At 41.2% G+C, this 17409-nt stretch overlaps 1 pseudogene; it reads right to left on the reverse strand.

Annotated features, from left to right (window-relative positions):
* Window positions 1-3196: 3196 nt before the first annotated feature.
* LOC129830349 (lysine-specific demethylase 8-like) lies at window positions 3197-14583 on the reverse strand (annotated as a pseudogene).
* Window positions 14584-17409: the final 2826 nt, after the last annotated feature.

The following is a 17409-nucleotide window of genomic DNA, read 5'->3' on the forward strand; positions in this document are numbered from 1 at the left end:
TCTTGCAACATGGGGCCGTGCATTATCATGCTGAAACATGAGGCAATGGATGAATGGCACAACAATGGGCCTCAGGATCTCATCACTGTATCTGTGCATTCAAATTGCCATCGATAAAATGCAATTGTGTTTGTTGTCAGTAGCTTATGCCTGCGCATACCATAAGCCACCGTGGAGCACTCTGTTCACAACGTTGACAGTTCGCCCACACGATGCCGTACACGTGGTCTGCAGTTGTCAGGCCGGTTGGACGTACTGCCAAGTTCTCTAAAACGACATTGGAAGTGGCTTATGGTACAGAAATTAACATGAAATTCTCTGGCAAAAGCTCAGATGGACATTTCGGCAGTCAGCATGCCAATTGCACGCTCCCTCAGAACTTGAGACATCTGTGGCATTGTGTTGTGACAAAACTACATATTTTAGAATAGTATTTTATTGTCCCCAGCACAAGGTGCACCTGTGTAATGATCATGCTGTTTAATCCGCTTCTTGATATGTCACACTTGTCAGTTGGATTGTCTTGGCAAAGGAGGAATGCTCACTAACGGATGTAAACAAGTTTCGGCACAACATTTGAGAGAAATAAGCTTTGTGCGTATGGAACATTTCTGGGATCTTTTACTGCAGCTCATGAAACATGGGACCAACACTTTACATGTTGCGTTTATATTTTTGTTCAGTGTAGCTAACCACTTTCATCTGTGAGCTAACGTCAGCCTATAATGCAAAGGGGCAAATTGGCTTATCGAAGCACTAGCAATTATTGGTCAACCACATTGTGTGGGGTCCAATGGAATCTCACACCCTCAAATGCTGCTTATTCAAAATCGTTGTTGAATGTTTTTTCTAGGGCTTTCCTTGCACCATGGCTCGACCACTGGGAGAAAGCTATAAAAGGTTCCTGCAAACCATGATGGTCAATGGGATCATTGATGGTGCCAAGGCAAGGGCTCTCCACCGGCATTGCTGTGAGGCTCACAGTGGTAAGAACAGCATAGCTGCATACTATTTTGCCCCCCGGTCCTCTACTGTTTATTTTTTGTATGGTAAACCCTTAAACTCAAAAGTCCAGTTTTCTAGACACAATAGAGATTCTCTATTGAAAGTGCCTTTAGGTCCAGGAATAGGCTTAATCTGAGAAAGGTCTGAGAAACTGTCCAAAAATGTTTTTGTTGAGGGCCACTCGCATGTACCCCTTTTTATACAGCACACTATGCTCATGATAAACTCGATGAATTCATCGAGGTTATCAATGCCCAGCTGCAGCCCATGTTCATGCAGATCAGAAAAGGGATGTCTGAGGAGGATGGTCTTCAGTATCATGCTTTGGTCAGTGACACTAATCAAATTCATTCACAAAGCTCTTTTACTACTACTACTGTCATCATGAACTGCTCTTATTTTTCCTGCTGACATCTTCTCCTGTTCAGGTGAACATGGCTGAAACTGATGTGACCAGGATGTCAACTGATTATGTAGACAATGAGTTGGAATTATTCCGAAAAACAGTGATTATGCTGTTTTTAGTAAATGGTAAATGACTGACAATAAGACTTAAGAATTAAATAACATTTGAATATCTCTGTAATAACCGGCATGTCCTTTTTTAGATGGACCTGATTGGACTCTGACAATGGAACCGCCTCTTCCACGGACATTCTTAACTGTGCCGACAGCCTCCAAACAAAGAAGCTAAAGAAAAGAGAAACGGAACATGTACTGAACAGGCTTGTTCAGGATAAGTGGCTGAAAGAGGTGCTGTCTCTGAAGACACATTCTATGCATGCATTTGCTTCTGGAGCCACTGATTGACTTGCAATCTGTGTTTGTCTTTCCTTCAGAAAAATGGTGACTACTTTCTCTCCACTCGATGTATAATGGAGCTGGAGCCATATATTCGTATGTTGTATCAAGACCAGGTCAAGGTCTGCCATATCTGTCACAATGTGGCCTTGCAGGTAAAGTGATACAACTTCAATTTAAATTACAGTAAATAAGTTGCATCTAATGTATCTCCTGCTAGCTAAATTGGACCCCATGTCAAATCCAAATTGGTGTAACATCTGCTTTTTGTCAGATTCCCAAACTCACTTTTCTCAGTCCTCTACTCTCTGTTCAAACTTGCTAGAAGGTAGACATGAATGTTTAATGTTGCATGTCTAATGTTTTGTTGAATATGCTTCTCATGAATGGTGTAGTTGCTACTCAAAATATGTTGACTGAATTTAAAATGGGATTGACACCACTGATATAGCCTGGCTTTCTAGGCAATGCATTTGGTTTCATGCTTCATTTTTTGTAATAATCTGGTCTTTTTACCTCTCAGTGCCAGATGTGTAAAAATCCTACATGTGGCATCAAAATCCACACCCCTTGTGTCGCCAGATACTTCAAAAGAAGGACTGATCCACGATGCCCTGCCTGTGAGGACTTCTGGCCACATGAGATCCCAGGTAATAATGTTGCGCTGATCAAAGAATTGCAACACAAGTGGTACCATGATAGTCTATACAATCTATCATAGTTTGTATAAAGGTCTGTGTATACATATCCCTTTCATCTGTTTTCGACTCAGACTAAGAAAAAACATATTTACCTATCTTATCTAGTCATTCATATCATTTAATTTTCCCTTCCCTTCCCTATAGATGTGTATAGACCTCCGTCCTCTCAGAGCAAGACTCAGTCAGCAGCCAAAGAGAACACGGCCCCCGCCCCCACTCCTCGGTCTACAGCTCAGACCCGGAGGACCAGGAGGTCATAACCTCACGGATGCATGCAGGAATAATTTGGGAACAATTAAATATGCTAATTTGAAAAAGCATACCCTATCAAACTAAATGGGTAACAACTCCATATTTTATATGCAGTAGGAAATGAGCATACACTAACTGCTCCTTCATTTAATTTAGTAATGAGTGGAAGCAAGCGCCAATCATGCAGGTAGCTTGGCATTCAATGTGTGCCATAATCACATTCAAGTGTTGATAGATTGAACACAACTGGCTTTCCTTTGTCATGGATATGAGGTGGGATACTTTTAATTATGTGATAGGCTATTTTCCTCTACTCAAGTTAATTGAGTTGAGCAAATTTCCCATAATTCTTCAAAATGAATCGCCGTTGTAAGTTGTGAACTATGTAAATTGAGACTTGTTTCCAACCTTAATGCTTTTTAAATGACCATTGACACTTAACCATGAATTTGTTTATAGAATCAGGTGTTTTTAAAAACATTTGGTGGGCGAGGCTTAGAGGGCTGAAGCAATGAAAGGACAGACATGTTAATGATTAAGAAAATAACATTCAGACCTAAGTCACAACATACGTGAGCACAGGACTTGCATTTTACAAGACCACTGCAATAACCAAAATTCTGACTAAAAACAACCTGAATCCTTCATCATGGGTCATGACCACCAGAAGCTAACAGAAAAGCTGAGCTCCAAAGAACGCACGTAATGCCAGTGCTTGACTGGGATGAACAAGACCTCCCCAGGCTGCAACACACACTCTAGGTAGGGAGCCTTCACAAACTCTGGGAATCGCTCCACGTCTGGACTCTCCACCTCCACCTGCATTAAAGAAAGCTTTGTGTTTAAATGGCAAACTCTTGACTAATTTCACCCATTCAAAGTATGCAGCACTAACAGTTTAGGTAGATCACTTAAATGCTAGATTGTTTTTAAGATCATAGACCTGGTGCATGAAGAGAGTTAAAATTGAATTTTAACCTGACTAGTGTTGTGTAGGAGCTGCAATTGGTGAGGGTAGAGTTTCTCGGTGTCCTCAGGGGAATACAGACGAATGTACTTTCTCCCAACCAACTGTTACACAATAGGGAAACCATGCAGTCACCAAATTATGATTGCCAAAATACAGTATCACACATATCTCTGGCAGGGTCCAAATTGCTGTGAGTCTGATCCTACTCGCTGGATGTGTTGGACTCACCTGAGCCAGGAAGTTCTGTTGAGGGTCTTGATGAAGGGGGGACACTGTACCTCCTGGCCCAAACCAAGCATTGATCGTGATGTCATCTTCCTCTCCCTCACCAAGACAACAGTAGTCAGGGATACGGATGTCGTCTTTCAGCTCGGGGACCTTGGAGAAGAGTACATTGAACAAAATACTGTTTTTGTAACTGAAAAACTTGTATGCTTTAAATGTAATTTGTACAATACCAAAATGGAGGCAAGGATTATAGAAGCCTGTATCCTACATTTCCAGTAAAATATACATTTATGTTGTATTTTAGTCTTATAGTGAACAAAAATAACCGCAACATGCAACAATTTCAATGATTTTACTAAGTTACAGATCATATAAGGAAATCAGTCAATTGAAAAATTCATTAGGCCCAAATCTATGGATTTCACGACTGGCAGGGGCGCAGCCATGGGTGGGCCTGGGAGGGCATAGGCCCACCCACTGGGGAGCAAAGCCCAGCTAACCAGAATGAGTTTTTCCCACTAAAGGGCTTCATTACAGACATAAATACTCCTCAGTTTCATCAGCTGTCCTGGTGGCCGGTATCACAACTTCTAAAACAAAGTTGGAGGCGGCTACTGGTACAGAAATGGACATTCAATTCTCTGGCAACAGCTCTGGTGGACATACCTGCATTCAGCATGCCAATTGCATGTTCCCTCAAAACTTGAGACATCTGTGGCATTGTGTTGTGTGACAAAACTGCACATTTTAGAGTGACCCTTTGCCCCCAGCACAAGGTGCACCTGTGTAATGATCATGCTGTTTAATCAGCTTCTTGATAGATGGATTATCTTGGCAAAGTAGAAATGCTCACTAAGAGGGATGTAAACAAATTGCTGCACAACATTTGAGAGCAATATGTTATTTGTGCATGTGAAACATTTATGGGATCATTTATTTCATCTCATGAAACCATCGCTTTACATGTTGTGTTTATATTTTTGTTCAGTATATATCAACACTGACATCCTCACCCAGATTTGTTATGTAAAAAACAGGACAGGGCAATGACCAACCTGATCAAATAGCTGGTGCTGAGCAAGATATCCCAAACTTGATGCGTCCTAATGTGAGTAAGAGAGAGCGGGAATAGGCATTGAGTGAAAAGCATCTATCCTTGGTTTATTCTTGGGGTAATATTTTTCATGAGGAAGTACTTACTTTCACAATAATATAGCGATCGATGAATTCATTGACTGTAAGGAGTGTCTGTGACCATTCCTCATCGGTATATCTTGAGCCCACTTCAACAGGTACAGTCCGACAACCAGCAACAGTTTGCAGGTATTCTATGCTTTGCAAAGGGAGAAAACAAAATCAACACAGGTGTCTAGGGGACTATGAGAAGGTAAGGACAAGGGACTAGAGAAGGACACAAAATATAGAAAAAGGTACCTCCAAGGGTGGTTTTTGAAGGCTGGCCAGTGATCTATGATACCCTCTAATATGACTGGCTTTTGGGGATCCAAGTAATCTTTCTTGAAGCTCTCCAATGATGGACAGTGTATCCTTGGTACTGCCAGAGTCTGCTTGACCACAGGCACTGACACACAGTCAACCTTCATTTTCTGTTGAGAAGAAAAGAGAATTTAACATAGCATAAACTAACACACAGTTTGACTTGAAGAACAAGCAATATGCAAAGCAAAATAAAATAGCCTTTAAGAAAATTATGAGAAAGAACAAAAGGGATATGACACAGGCTCACATTGATTGGTTAGAAAGCAACAGGCCACAACATACACAGTATAAGATATGAAATCCACCTTGGCACTAACTACTTCACTAGGATTCTCCTCATTGGAGTGCCTCTTCCCGATTTCATTTTGTAGGATCCTTACAAAGGTTTGTAAAATATTGTCCATGATGGTTGCCCCCATGAGCAGGCCCAAGTCACATGTCCGTATGGCCTCCTGCACTGTAGCTGGTGAGGCATCATCACTGCATAGGGCAGCTACTTTGAACAGGCAGCCATATGAATACAAAACACCTCCACTCCTTGTCCACATCACGCCACGTTCCTGTGTTGAGCTTCTCCCAGGAAAAGTCCAAGATGATCTGAGCGTTTTGCCTCCATCGACCGCTCCCGGTGTACAGCTGCTGCCTGCAACGTTTCAGCACATCCACCACACTGGGCTCAACTTTTTCACTGAAGTCAAGAGGAAATTCTGCTTCCGTCACAGGCAAAGCAGCAGAGATAGCTGACCACAGTTCTGCCATAGACTAGTGCTGTGGAATAGAGAGAATTGTTAGACCCAATCAAAAGGTACAGTGCACAATCAATCTGGTCTGAAAACCACTAATGTTATAACTTAGCTAGCTGGGGGCTGTTGATAATTGGATATGGAGAAGGGCGAGCCGGTCAAGGATCGATTCGGACAAGGTGGTAAATTGTATGACAAGTGACAGTTTTATTCAGAGTGAAGATATCTGGTACAAGCGTATACGGTCTCGTTCCTTCGGCTCATAGAGAACCTCCAAAAAAAGCCCAGATAACAGAAATACATAGACATTTTATACAACACAGAAAGTAGGTTGAGTCTGGAAGTTCTGGTCCTTTGGTTGGTTCTGGACAGGTTGTTGTCTTCTCAGATTGGTCCTGATGAGCTGGGCGTCATCCTTCTGAGTCTTATAGCAAAAGTTCTTTGTTATCAAATGTTCAGCTAAGCAGGAGATTTTGTGTGTGCGTAGTCAGCCCTCTGTCCTTGGTTATGTGTGTGTGTCTCATTATTTCGTGAAATGCGGACCCAAGCACTCTTTTGATCAAAGCCTTTCCTTATCAGTGTTTATGAAAGGTTTACGTCAGCCCTCTGTCCTTGGGTGTGTGTGTGTGGGTCTCTGTATCTGTTTATAAGTGTGTGAGAAACCCTGCTTAGAAAGAAGTTAGTTATAACAATGTAATAGCAATATGCTTGTGTTATTTTAAATGGTATTTATTACAAATCCCTCTCTTCACGTCTCCAAAGAGACGTGACATAAACTAGGTAAAAGTAAGAAAAGCAAAAGTAAACAACCAGGGAAACTTTCTCAGAGAGAAAGTTTTGATTCCCTCTCTTCACGTCTCCAAAGAGACGTGACATAAACTAGGTAAAAGTAAGAAAAGCAAAAGTAAACAACCAGGGAAACTTTCTCAGAGAGAAAGTTTTGATTCCCTCTCTTCACGTCTCCAAAGAGACGTGACATAAACTAGGTATAAGTAAGAAAAGCAAAAGTAAACAACCAGGGAAACTTTCTCAGAGAGAAAGTTTTGATTCCCTCTCTTCACGTCTCCAAAGAGACGTGACATAAACTAGGTATAAGTAAGAAAAGCAAAAGTAAACAACCAGGGAAACTTTCTCAGAGAGAAAGTTTTGATTCCCTCTCTTCACGTCTCCTAAGAGACGTGACATAAACATGGGATCAAGCAGGAGTATTATATGCAGAAACTTTCTTGAAGAGAAAGTTTCATATGCCCTCTCTTCACGTCTCCTAAGAGACGTGACATAAACTAGAAAAAGGTAAAAGTAAGAAAAGCAAAAGTAAACAACCAGGGAAACTTTCTCAGAGAGAAAGTTTTGATTCCCTCTCTTCACGTCTCCTAAGAGACGTGACATAAACATGGGATCAAGCAGGAGTATTATATGCAGAAACTTTCTTGAAGAGAAAGTTTCATATGCCCTCTCTTCACGTCTCCTAAGAGACGTGACATAAACTAGAAAAAGGTAAAAGTAAGAAAAGCAAAAGTAAACAACCAGGGAAACTTTCTCAGAGAGAAAGTTTTGATTCCCTCTCTTCACGTCTCCAAAGAGACGTGACATAAGCTATGAATGGCGTTTAATTAGTCATCAGTCCAATAGCCTGGCTCAGCATCCTCCAGGGCAAGCATAGGAAACATCTGTCCCTTCTCTGCCTGGTTGGGATCAATAGCATTAGTTATGATCCTAGTGGTCAGCGTTCGAATACATGGAATGCAGCAGCATCCACAAAGCACCAGTATCGCAGTGAAGACAGATATAGATACCAGTATGGAGGAAACAAGCATCTTATATTTCCCAAACGCATCCATCCAAGAGTCCCACATAGAGGTGTCAACCCCGGAGTGGTGCTTCATCTTCTCATTAAGTGTACGAAGACCCTCTAAGGCAACAGTAAGACTACCATCAGTGGCAGTGTTGTTAGGTATAAAGGTGCAACACTGTTCACCAAACATAGAGCATACACCTCCCTTCTCAGAGAGTAGCATGTCTACTGCAATGCGGTTTTGGAAGGCCATCAAGCTGGTAGCCTCCAATTGGCCATGTACCGCCTCAAAGCCTTGCTGGGTCCAATTGCCTAGTTTTTGGACATTAAAATGGATATAGTTAATTCTGTCAACATTTTTATTAATGGTGCACCACCAACAAACAGAAGATTCAAGCCCAGCTGCCACTTGGTCCACCAGTTCATATTCATCTGGCACCCCCTAGGGACACCAATAGCATCAATGTAAGTTGAGTCGTAAATGAGCAAGGACCAAAAAGGAGACCACTCCAATAACTACACCTGGAGTGGCCAACCACACATTAGTAACCAAAAAACGAGAAAATGTTAAACCCTCAGGTCCATCCCTCTATACAACCTGTACCAGGTGGGCTCGTCGCCACCCGGGAACTTCAAACCTTCACAACAGGGAGGACAAACATCACTTTTTTATTCATTCGACAACATCAACTACAGCAAACCAAGGGTCCTCCTCTGTCAGGCCCACTCTCCTGCGAAAGCTTGATTCCGTATCAGCCTCTCCAACTGGAGCATCAAGCAACGGCATCATACCCGAGGTCCTTGCCAGATCTGTAACAGACTTCTTCAACCAAGGCATGATACAGGCAGCACAGCACATGAGCATAAGAAAAACAACAACTAGAGTCAGAAATCCAGCAACCATCATTGTAGTGCCAGTAACCATCATTGTAGTGTACTTACCAAACCAACCACCCAGCCAGGGGAACAGTCCACTCTCCTCCACACCTGCAAGACCCTCCATCTCCACCGATAACCTTGCCAACCCACTCAGAGCTTTTTTTTTTAAATGCTCCCATCCGGACTAGTATTGTTAGGGACAAACGTGCAACACTGTTCTCCAATCATTTTACATACACCTCCCTGGTTGGCCAGTATCATGTCTAGTGCTAGTCTATTCTGTCTAGCAGTTCGAGAGGTGGCATCCAATTGTTCAGCCATCCCCCTAAGTGCAGTGTGGGTGTAGTTGACAAATCATTGTTGATTATATTAAAGATAATTGATCCAGGCATTTTGTTTAGTATCACCAATAGCTGGGCCAATGGTGGGCATCAGATGCCACAGACCATCATTTCTGTTTAATGCCTGGAATTCGTGGGGGGACCCCTATTGGGACCCCAACAGGTTGGTGTGCATGTTATCTGTACCCTCGGACCAAGGAGCGTCACGGTTCTGCCGTCTCCTGGGTTGGTACCGAGTCTCTGTGTCATGTGCAACTCCCAGAAGTTGGTTAGCTATAACCTCAATAATAGGCAATGGTGGTATCAGACTGGCCAAAGCACCTGTGCAACGACAATTTCCTTTCAAAATGGGGTCAACCGCCTGGCAGGTCCACACATCCACCATACATCAGCAACACCTCCAGTTAATAGTGGCATTAGTGATGCAGGTAGCAGTAGGGAGCCTCCCATAGTCTATACCCCTACCTGTACCAGTGTTACAGCTGTAATATCCCCCATATGCCTTAACCCCCCATGGTGTCCTCTGGGGAGGGACTTCTGGGAACACAAGACTCAGAGTTTTACACAGGGTTGAATTTGGCTTAAACTTTCCAATATGCACATCCAACCTTCCCCATTACTTAGGGCAAATGGGTGAGCAGCCAGAATAGGTCTGGCATGTCCACATACGACACAGTCCTTTCTATTTATTGTTTTGTAGGCCAACCACATATTCTCCCTTTCCTCATAACCAGTTTCAGTCCCCAATTGTTCACTATCTGAGATGTCTTTTACATTTATTACCTGTACCAGATTGGAGAGCTTAGGTGGTGGTGTGGGACTTGGTCTTGAAGTGGTGGAGGAGGCCGGCTGAACCCTGGTCCGTCGAAACTGGTGGTGGTTCTGGCAGTACTGCGATGGTAACATCCCCATCGTATCCTAAACAGACAGCTCAGGACCACAAACAGTCCTGTAAAGCCCCATCCTCTCCCAGAGAACACATCATCAGCTAGAGATCAAGCAACACTTTCACTTCTATGAACGTACACAGTGAGGAAAGGTCGGGGTCAGGGAATTCTTCATTAAGGAGTTGACCCCTGAGCTTTATTAGCAACAGTTCTTCTCCTTAACTCTGTGATCATTCGGCAGTGTCAGTGTGTCTCACCCTCCAAGTGCGATATGCCCCCAGGTCGAGTGAATCACCTTCTCCTTTAATTCATCTGTAACGCATAAAATCCTGGACATACAGGTTTGGTTAACCACCAGTTTCTCATTTGTTTTATCTGATTATATATTTAACTTCTATACCCATTTGTTAGCTAGTAATTTTAAATTTTAAATTTGTTTATTATCCAATAGGCACCATCCTATCCTAGACCACAATGTACCCCTCCCCCGTTTGATACCTGGCTCTGGCCAGGTATCAACCTTACCTATTCTAAATAATGACTTAGTAAAATATTCTTATGTTCTACATTATTATGTAGGAGCGCCCCTTTCATTTTCCACATGTCCAATTCTCCCTTTTGTCTCCATTCAGTAACTGTTATCTACCCATTCTGTTATCTCTGTCCTGGCGCCCCTTCCAAAACTCCCTTCTCTGCTCTCAAACCTTCAAGGTCTCAGCAGTGCGGGGAGGGCCACTCTGTCTGCCCTTTCCCTTATCTGTCTGTAGCTTGGTCCCAAACATTAACTAAGTGTCTCACTGTTTTGACTTTATCTAAAATCATGGATTTAAAATTAACAACATGTCTTATAGTGTCAATCTCTAAAGTCCTTACATAACCTTAATAAACCTATCTCTATCTTCTTATGACCAAAACAAATGCTAACCATATAAATTCCTTTCTTTACTAATAAGCTCTCTATCACTTTTATTTCCATGCCCTATAGGCTTAAAATATCTCCTGTTCAAACCAATTCAATAACAGCCCATTCAAAACCGTCATCGCCAATGTTTAAAAACAGAATCCTGACTCCTCTGTGGTTAAAACTACAATTATGGTCAAGAGTTATAAACTCTATTATATCAATTTACCTCAAAACTAGTATTCCCAAATGACCACAATTTCATTATCCTCACTACATTTCCCCTGTGGGTGATCAATCCACACGAAAATGCAATGAAGACAGGTCAAGAGGTTACATCACCTCCTTACATTCGTGTTTCATACTATATCTAGATTTACTAAAAGAACCCTTTATCTTAACAAAGTCCCTTGTCTAAATAAAACTCAGAAAGTAAAACACCTAATATTATCTTGTCTCTCGGAACACGGAAAACCCCTTAACCCAAAACGTTTACCACAAAAACAAAACCTAATAATTATGATAATACCCTTAAATCATTCGTTTTAAATTTCCCCGATGTTTCATGTACTAACCATACAACTGTGATAAACGTACACTGTCCCTTTAAAAACTCTCATGCCAGCCATACTAGGTTGCGAGTCGTTCTTTGTTCCCCATAATGAAAACAGATCACGTTTAGAATACGTTTACTTATTGTTCGAATTCTCTGGTGTTACCTAAACCAAAACCCATAACTTTCAGCAACTTTTGAAAAGTATCTCAAAGCTATAATGTACACATTTTCCCTCTAAATGACACAACCAATTTTCTCTAGCATAATTTAATACGGCCACACCCGGTAAATCATTATCAAATGTTAAATATACAGGTTTAGTACTTTTATCAAATAGATTAGTAGAGTTCAAATAAAGATATGCGTTTACTAGCGCTCAACCTGTATTCAGAACGCAGCAACTAGCCAATATAATACCAAAAATGACTGTCTTATTCATGCCTCTAGGCAAAACATCTAGTTACTCCAACTAAGTTTAGCAGCAAAACTATCCTATAAGTAAAATCAACTTCTCAACTCTTTCCATTTCAAAGTGTAAACTTACCATATACTTCGCTAAATTTATATCGCATGTCAGCCAATCCATAACAATAATATCATTAGTCTGTAAATTTAACCTAAATAAGTTATTAAATGTATTCTCTCTACTCCGAATTGGTTCTAAGTTTTTTCTGTCATCAGCACTCAAACAGGCTCCCGTTTGCTAAGAGACCGTTGAGTGCTGCAATACTGCCATCTTCTGTCCATTCTCTGTACAGCTCTAAGAGTTATGAGTGTGTATTTTTTTACATTAAACATTTACATTTTTCCCATTATGAACATTACCCTTTAGACGTTGAACACTTAGACTTTAGACATTGGAAACATTACACTTAAACATTGAACATTTTTCAACCTGGCGCCTACAAACACAAATAGACTATTCTTCACCGGACAATCGCCCGGACTATTGAATAAGTCTAGCCTACTCCTCACCGGACACAAGCCGGACCATACTAATAGGTCTTGACAAACTTTACCCCACTCGTCACCGATCACAGCCGGACTATATGAATGGGGATGGAACAAGCCTATCCTTCACCGGCTGAATAGCCGGACTATTGAATAGTGCCTATCCCAATTTTAAGCCTACCCTTCACCGACTGAATAGCCGGACTATTGAATAGTGCTTACTATATTCCTCACCGGTCACAAGCCGGACTATACGAATAGATCTTTTTATCACATTAAGCCTATTCCTCACCGGTCACAAGCCGGACTATATAATAGCGCTTTTAACACAAATTAAGCCTATTCCTCACCGGTCACAAGCCGGACTATATAATAGCGCTTAAGACTTACAAATTATTCCCACATATGTTCACTTCACTGTCGTTCACATGTCATCTATGCACATAAATTTAAACAAGAATTCTTACCCAGACTCGGTACTTACTGATCGAAATTTGGATAGACTATACGACAATATGCAAAGTTTGATTTAACAGGTCTTGCTTACCTTGTTTATGGTCGACCAGAAGATCAGTATCCCGAGTTGAGCAGAACTTTTGTCCTCCCCCCCAAAAGATTTCACCTGTCCTCCGTGAACCGTCCTTTCACCAACTCGCCCCCTCACATCCATATCAACCACTCTGGACCGGGTATCTAGAAAACCATCCTCTGCTACCAAGTTTCTGTTGATAATTGGATATGGAGAAGGGCGAGCCGGTCAAGGATCGATTCGGACAAGGTGGTAAATTGTATGACAAGTGACAGTTTTATTCAGAGTGAAGATATCTGGTACAAGCGTATACGGTCTCGTTCCTTCGGCTCATAGAGAACCTCCAAAAAAAGCCCAGATAACAGAAATACATAGACATTTTATACAACACAGAAAGTAGGTTGAGTCTGGAAGTTCTGGTCCTTTGGTTGGTTCTGGACAGGTTGTTGTCTTCTCAGATTGGTCCTGATGAGCTGGGCGTCATCCTTCTGAGTCTTATAGCAAAAGTTCTTTGTTATCAAATGTTCAGCTAAGCAGGAGATTTTGTGTGTGCGTAGTCAGCCCTCTGTCCTTGGTTATGTGTGTGTGTCTCATTATTTCGTGAAATGCGGACCCAAGCACTCTTTTGATCAAAGCCTTTCCTTATCAGTGTTTATGAAAGGTTTACGTCAGCCCTCTGTCCTTGGGTGTGTGTGTGTGGGTCTCTGTATCTGTTTATAAGTGTGTGAGAAACCCTGCTTAGAAAGAAGTTAGTTATAACAATGTAATAGCAATATGCTTGTGTTATTTTAAATGGTATTTATTACAGGGCTGCCTACCTGCAAAACCTTTGCTATCTGTTAACTCTAATGAATACACAATACTTCTATTAATACCATAATTTTCCATATCCTTCCTCACGTGTGACATAATGTCACTGAGTTAAATTTGAAGAGACAGAGACTTTCAGGGAGCGAGACCCCTGAACCTCGAGTCCGGTAAGAGCAAGAAAAAAAGACCCCTATCCCCAAATATTGTTAGAGTGGATCAGATATCTATAGAAATACTGTATGGCTTTTCCACAAGCAAACGTATCATCACTGGGCACATGTTATCTTTAATACCCCGACAATGAGATTATTTTAATTTTTTATTTTATTTAACCTTTATTTAACCAGGTAGGCAATATTATAACATTTGGACAAATAAATAGTAAACGCTCTAATAATTTAGATAATTCACAAAACACTTTTAGCTACCGTTATTGACATATGTAGACGCTGGTGTTGCAATAAAATAGCTCCGTATAGAAAACGAATACATTATTGATGGTCCTTGTCGACGTGATGATAGGGTTCGATCATGCAAACAGTAATATCACATTATTTTGCACACGAAGCACATTTTTCATAAAAAACAACAACGTTATTAAGCGAAATACATCTATCCTGCTAGCTTCCCTTGCTAAAGTCTGAAGAGTGGACAGTTTGATCTAGCCTCCAGCTGTAGTAGCGGCTGGTGACATAGTAGCCCTTCTCCCATCACCGATAGAACACTGGTTAGTTATAATTATAAACTAGGTGGTTCGAGCCCTGAATACTGATTGGCTGACAACTGTGGTATATCAGATCGTATACCACGGGTATGACAAAACATTTATTTTTACTGCTCTAATTACGTTGGTAACCAGTTTATAATAGCAATAAGGCACCTCTGGGTTTTGTGGTATTTGGTCAATATACCACGGCTAAGAACGTGCTTAAGAACAGCCCTTAGTCTTGGTATATTGGCCATATACAACCTCGTGCCTTATTGCTTAAATATATTTGACTGTATCCCTGGTGGTGATGCACGTACGGGTTGAATAAAGAGAAAAAAATGCATTTTAAAAAATCCATAAATGTATCATTCTTGTGCAATTCATGTCTAGGGCCTTCATTTTTTTCTCCTTTATTTTTATCTGGCATTAGTAATTAAACACAAACTTGAGGGATTAACTGTAGGCAATCGCCAAATACACAGCAATTGCCAAACGCTTTTGGGAACCTGGGCACAAATAGTTAACGTCCATCCAATGAGGCAAAAAGGACAATGTCGGAGTTTAATTCAATAAGAGAGTAGCTACAAAATGGAGAGTTGAAAATAAAGAGACGGACGTGTCAGAACAATGTTATGTGGAATGATTGTGAGGCACTATACAAATTCAACAGTCACAAGCAACCTTGTCTCAGATTATTTCGAATCATTCTGTACGTAAATCTGACATACTCCAAATACTATGACATGTTACGTTTCGTATTGTATGTATTCATTTGTGGATGTCTATCATCCATTTCGTATGATATGTAATCCTCTTAAGAATTACAATTCGTATTATATGTTACAAATTTGCGAAGTAGCTAAAAAGTAGTAATTAGTTGCAAAGTTGCTAAAATGCTAAAGTTGTCAGTGATGACATTCGTGCTCGCAACCTTTGAGTTTGTAGATGTTCGCATTAGGGGAAGGGTTAGCTAACATGCTAAGTAGTTAAAAAGAGGTATGTAGTTGCAAAGTTGCTAATTAGCTAAAGTTGTCTGTGATGAGGTTGGAACTTGAAACCATTGGGTTGCTAGATGTTCGCGTTGACGAGATTCGAACTCAATGCCTTTGGGTTGCTAGACGTTCGTATTATATGCCCCCTTTTTCATTCTATCTATGTGGGCTAGGCTATAACATAGTATCTGATGAGCAAGGGTTTATTTAGTCTTCTAGGGCAACAAGTAATGAAGAGAAACTGCATTTAATTAGAGACAAGTTTATTAACAAATAGCCTACCAAGATGCCGTGGTCTGCTGTTGTGAGGCCAACTGGACGTAATTCCAAATTTTCTAAAACAACGTATCTAATATGATGTTGGAGGCGTTTTATGGTGGAGAAATTAACCGCCAGATCAGAGGCAGTAGGGATGACCAGGGATGTTCTCTTGAAAAGTGCGGGAATTGGACCATTTTCCTGTCAAAATGTAATGACTACTTTTGGATGTAAGGGGAAATGTATGGAGTAAAAAGTACATTATTTTCATTGGGAATATAGTGAAGTAAAAGTAATGAATTGCAAAGTAAAGTACAGATACTGCAAAAAACTAAGTAAGTAGTACTTTAAAGTACTTTATACCACTGTTTACTCCACACACTTTCACTTTATCACATATAGTCAGGCAGTTGCAGGTGGGTTATTAGCAATTGCGGATGAACAAACAGCTGACCTGTACATCACTAATCGCTTAAAGGCGGAAAAATTAGATTTTTACGCCCAGCGGAGAGTGGCCATAGGTAAATGCCAAAAGACGCAAGGAATAATAGCACCTTCTGGCAGCAGCAGGACTAGTGCCATGTCAGAAGGCATCTTGATTCTTTATCTTGTCACCCCAACCAACATTATCAGCATCTCTGAGTATTTAATGAGTATTAAAACTCTGAATATTTAGGCAATTTCACTGATGACTATATGATGTACAGTTGAAGTCGGAAGTTTACACACACTCTTAGGTTGGAGTCATTAAAACTCGTTTTTCAACTGCTCCACAAATTTCTTGTTAACAAATTATAGTTTCGGCAAGTCGGTTAGGAGGTGTACCTGTGGATGTATTACAAGGCCTCCCTCAGCGCCTCTTTGCTTGATATCATGGGAAAATCAAAAGAAATCAGCCAAGACCTCAGAATAGAAATTGTGGACCTCCACAGGTCTGGGTCATCCTTGGGAGCATTTTCGAAACGCCTGAAGGTACCATGTTCATCTGTACAAACAATAGTACGCAAGTATAAACACCATAGGACCACGCAGCCGTCATACCGCTCAGGAAGGAGACGTGTTCTGTCTCCTAGAGATGAACGTACTTTGGTGCCGAAAAGTGCAAATCAATCCCAGAACAACAGCAAAGAACCTTGTGAAGAGGGTGGAGGAAACGGGCACAAAAGTATCTATATCCACAGTAAAACGAGTCCTTTATCGACATAACCTGAAAGGTCACTCGGCAAGGAAGAAGCCACTGCACCAAAACCGCCATAAAAAAGCCAGACTACTGTTTGCAAATGCAGATGGGGACAAAGATCGTACTTTTTGGAGAAATGTCCTCTGGTCTGATGAAACGAAAATAGACCTGTTTGGCCATAATGACCATCATTTTGTTTGGAGGAAAAAGGGGGAGGTTTGCAAGCAAAGAACACCATCCCAACCGTGAAGCACGGGGGTGGCAGCATCACGTTGTGGGGGCGCTTTGCTACAGCAGGGACTGGTGCAAAATAGATGGCATCATGAGGTTGGAAAATTATGTGGATATATTGAAGCAACATCTCAAGACACCATCAGGAAGTTAAAGCTTGGTTTCAAATGGGTCTTCCACATGGACAATG

This window comes from Salvelinus fontinalis, chromosome 2 (assembly GCF_029448725.1).
Source record: "Salvelinus fontinalis isolate EN_2023a chromosome 2, ASM2944872v1, whole genome shotgun sequence".
Taxonomy (NCBI): Eukaryota; Metazoa; Chordata; class Actinopteri; order Salmoniformes; family Salmonidae; genus Salvelinus; species Salvelinus fontinalis.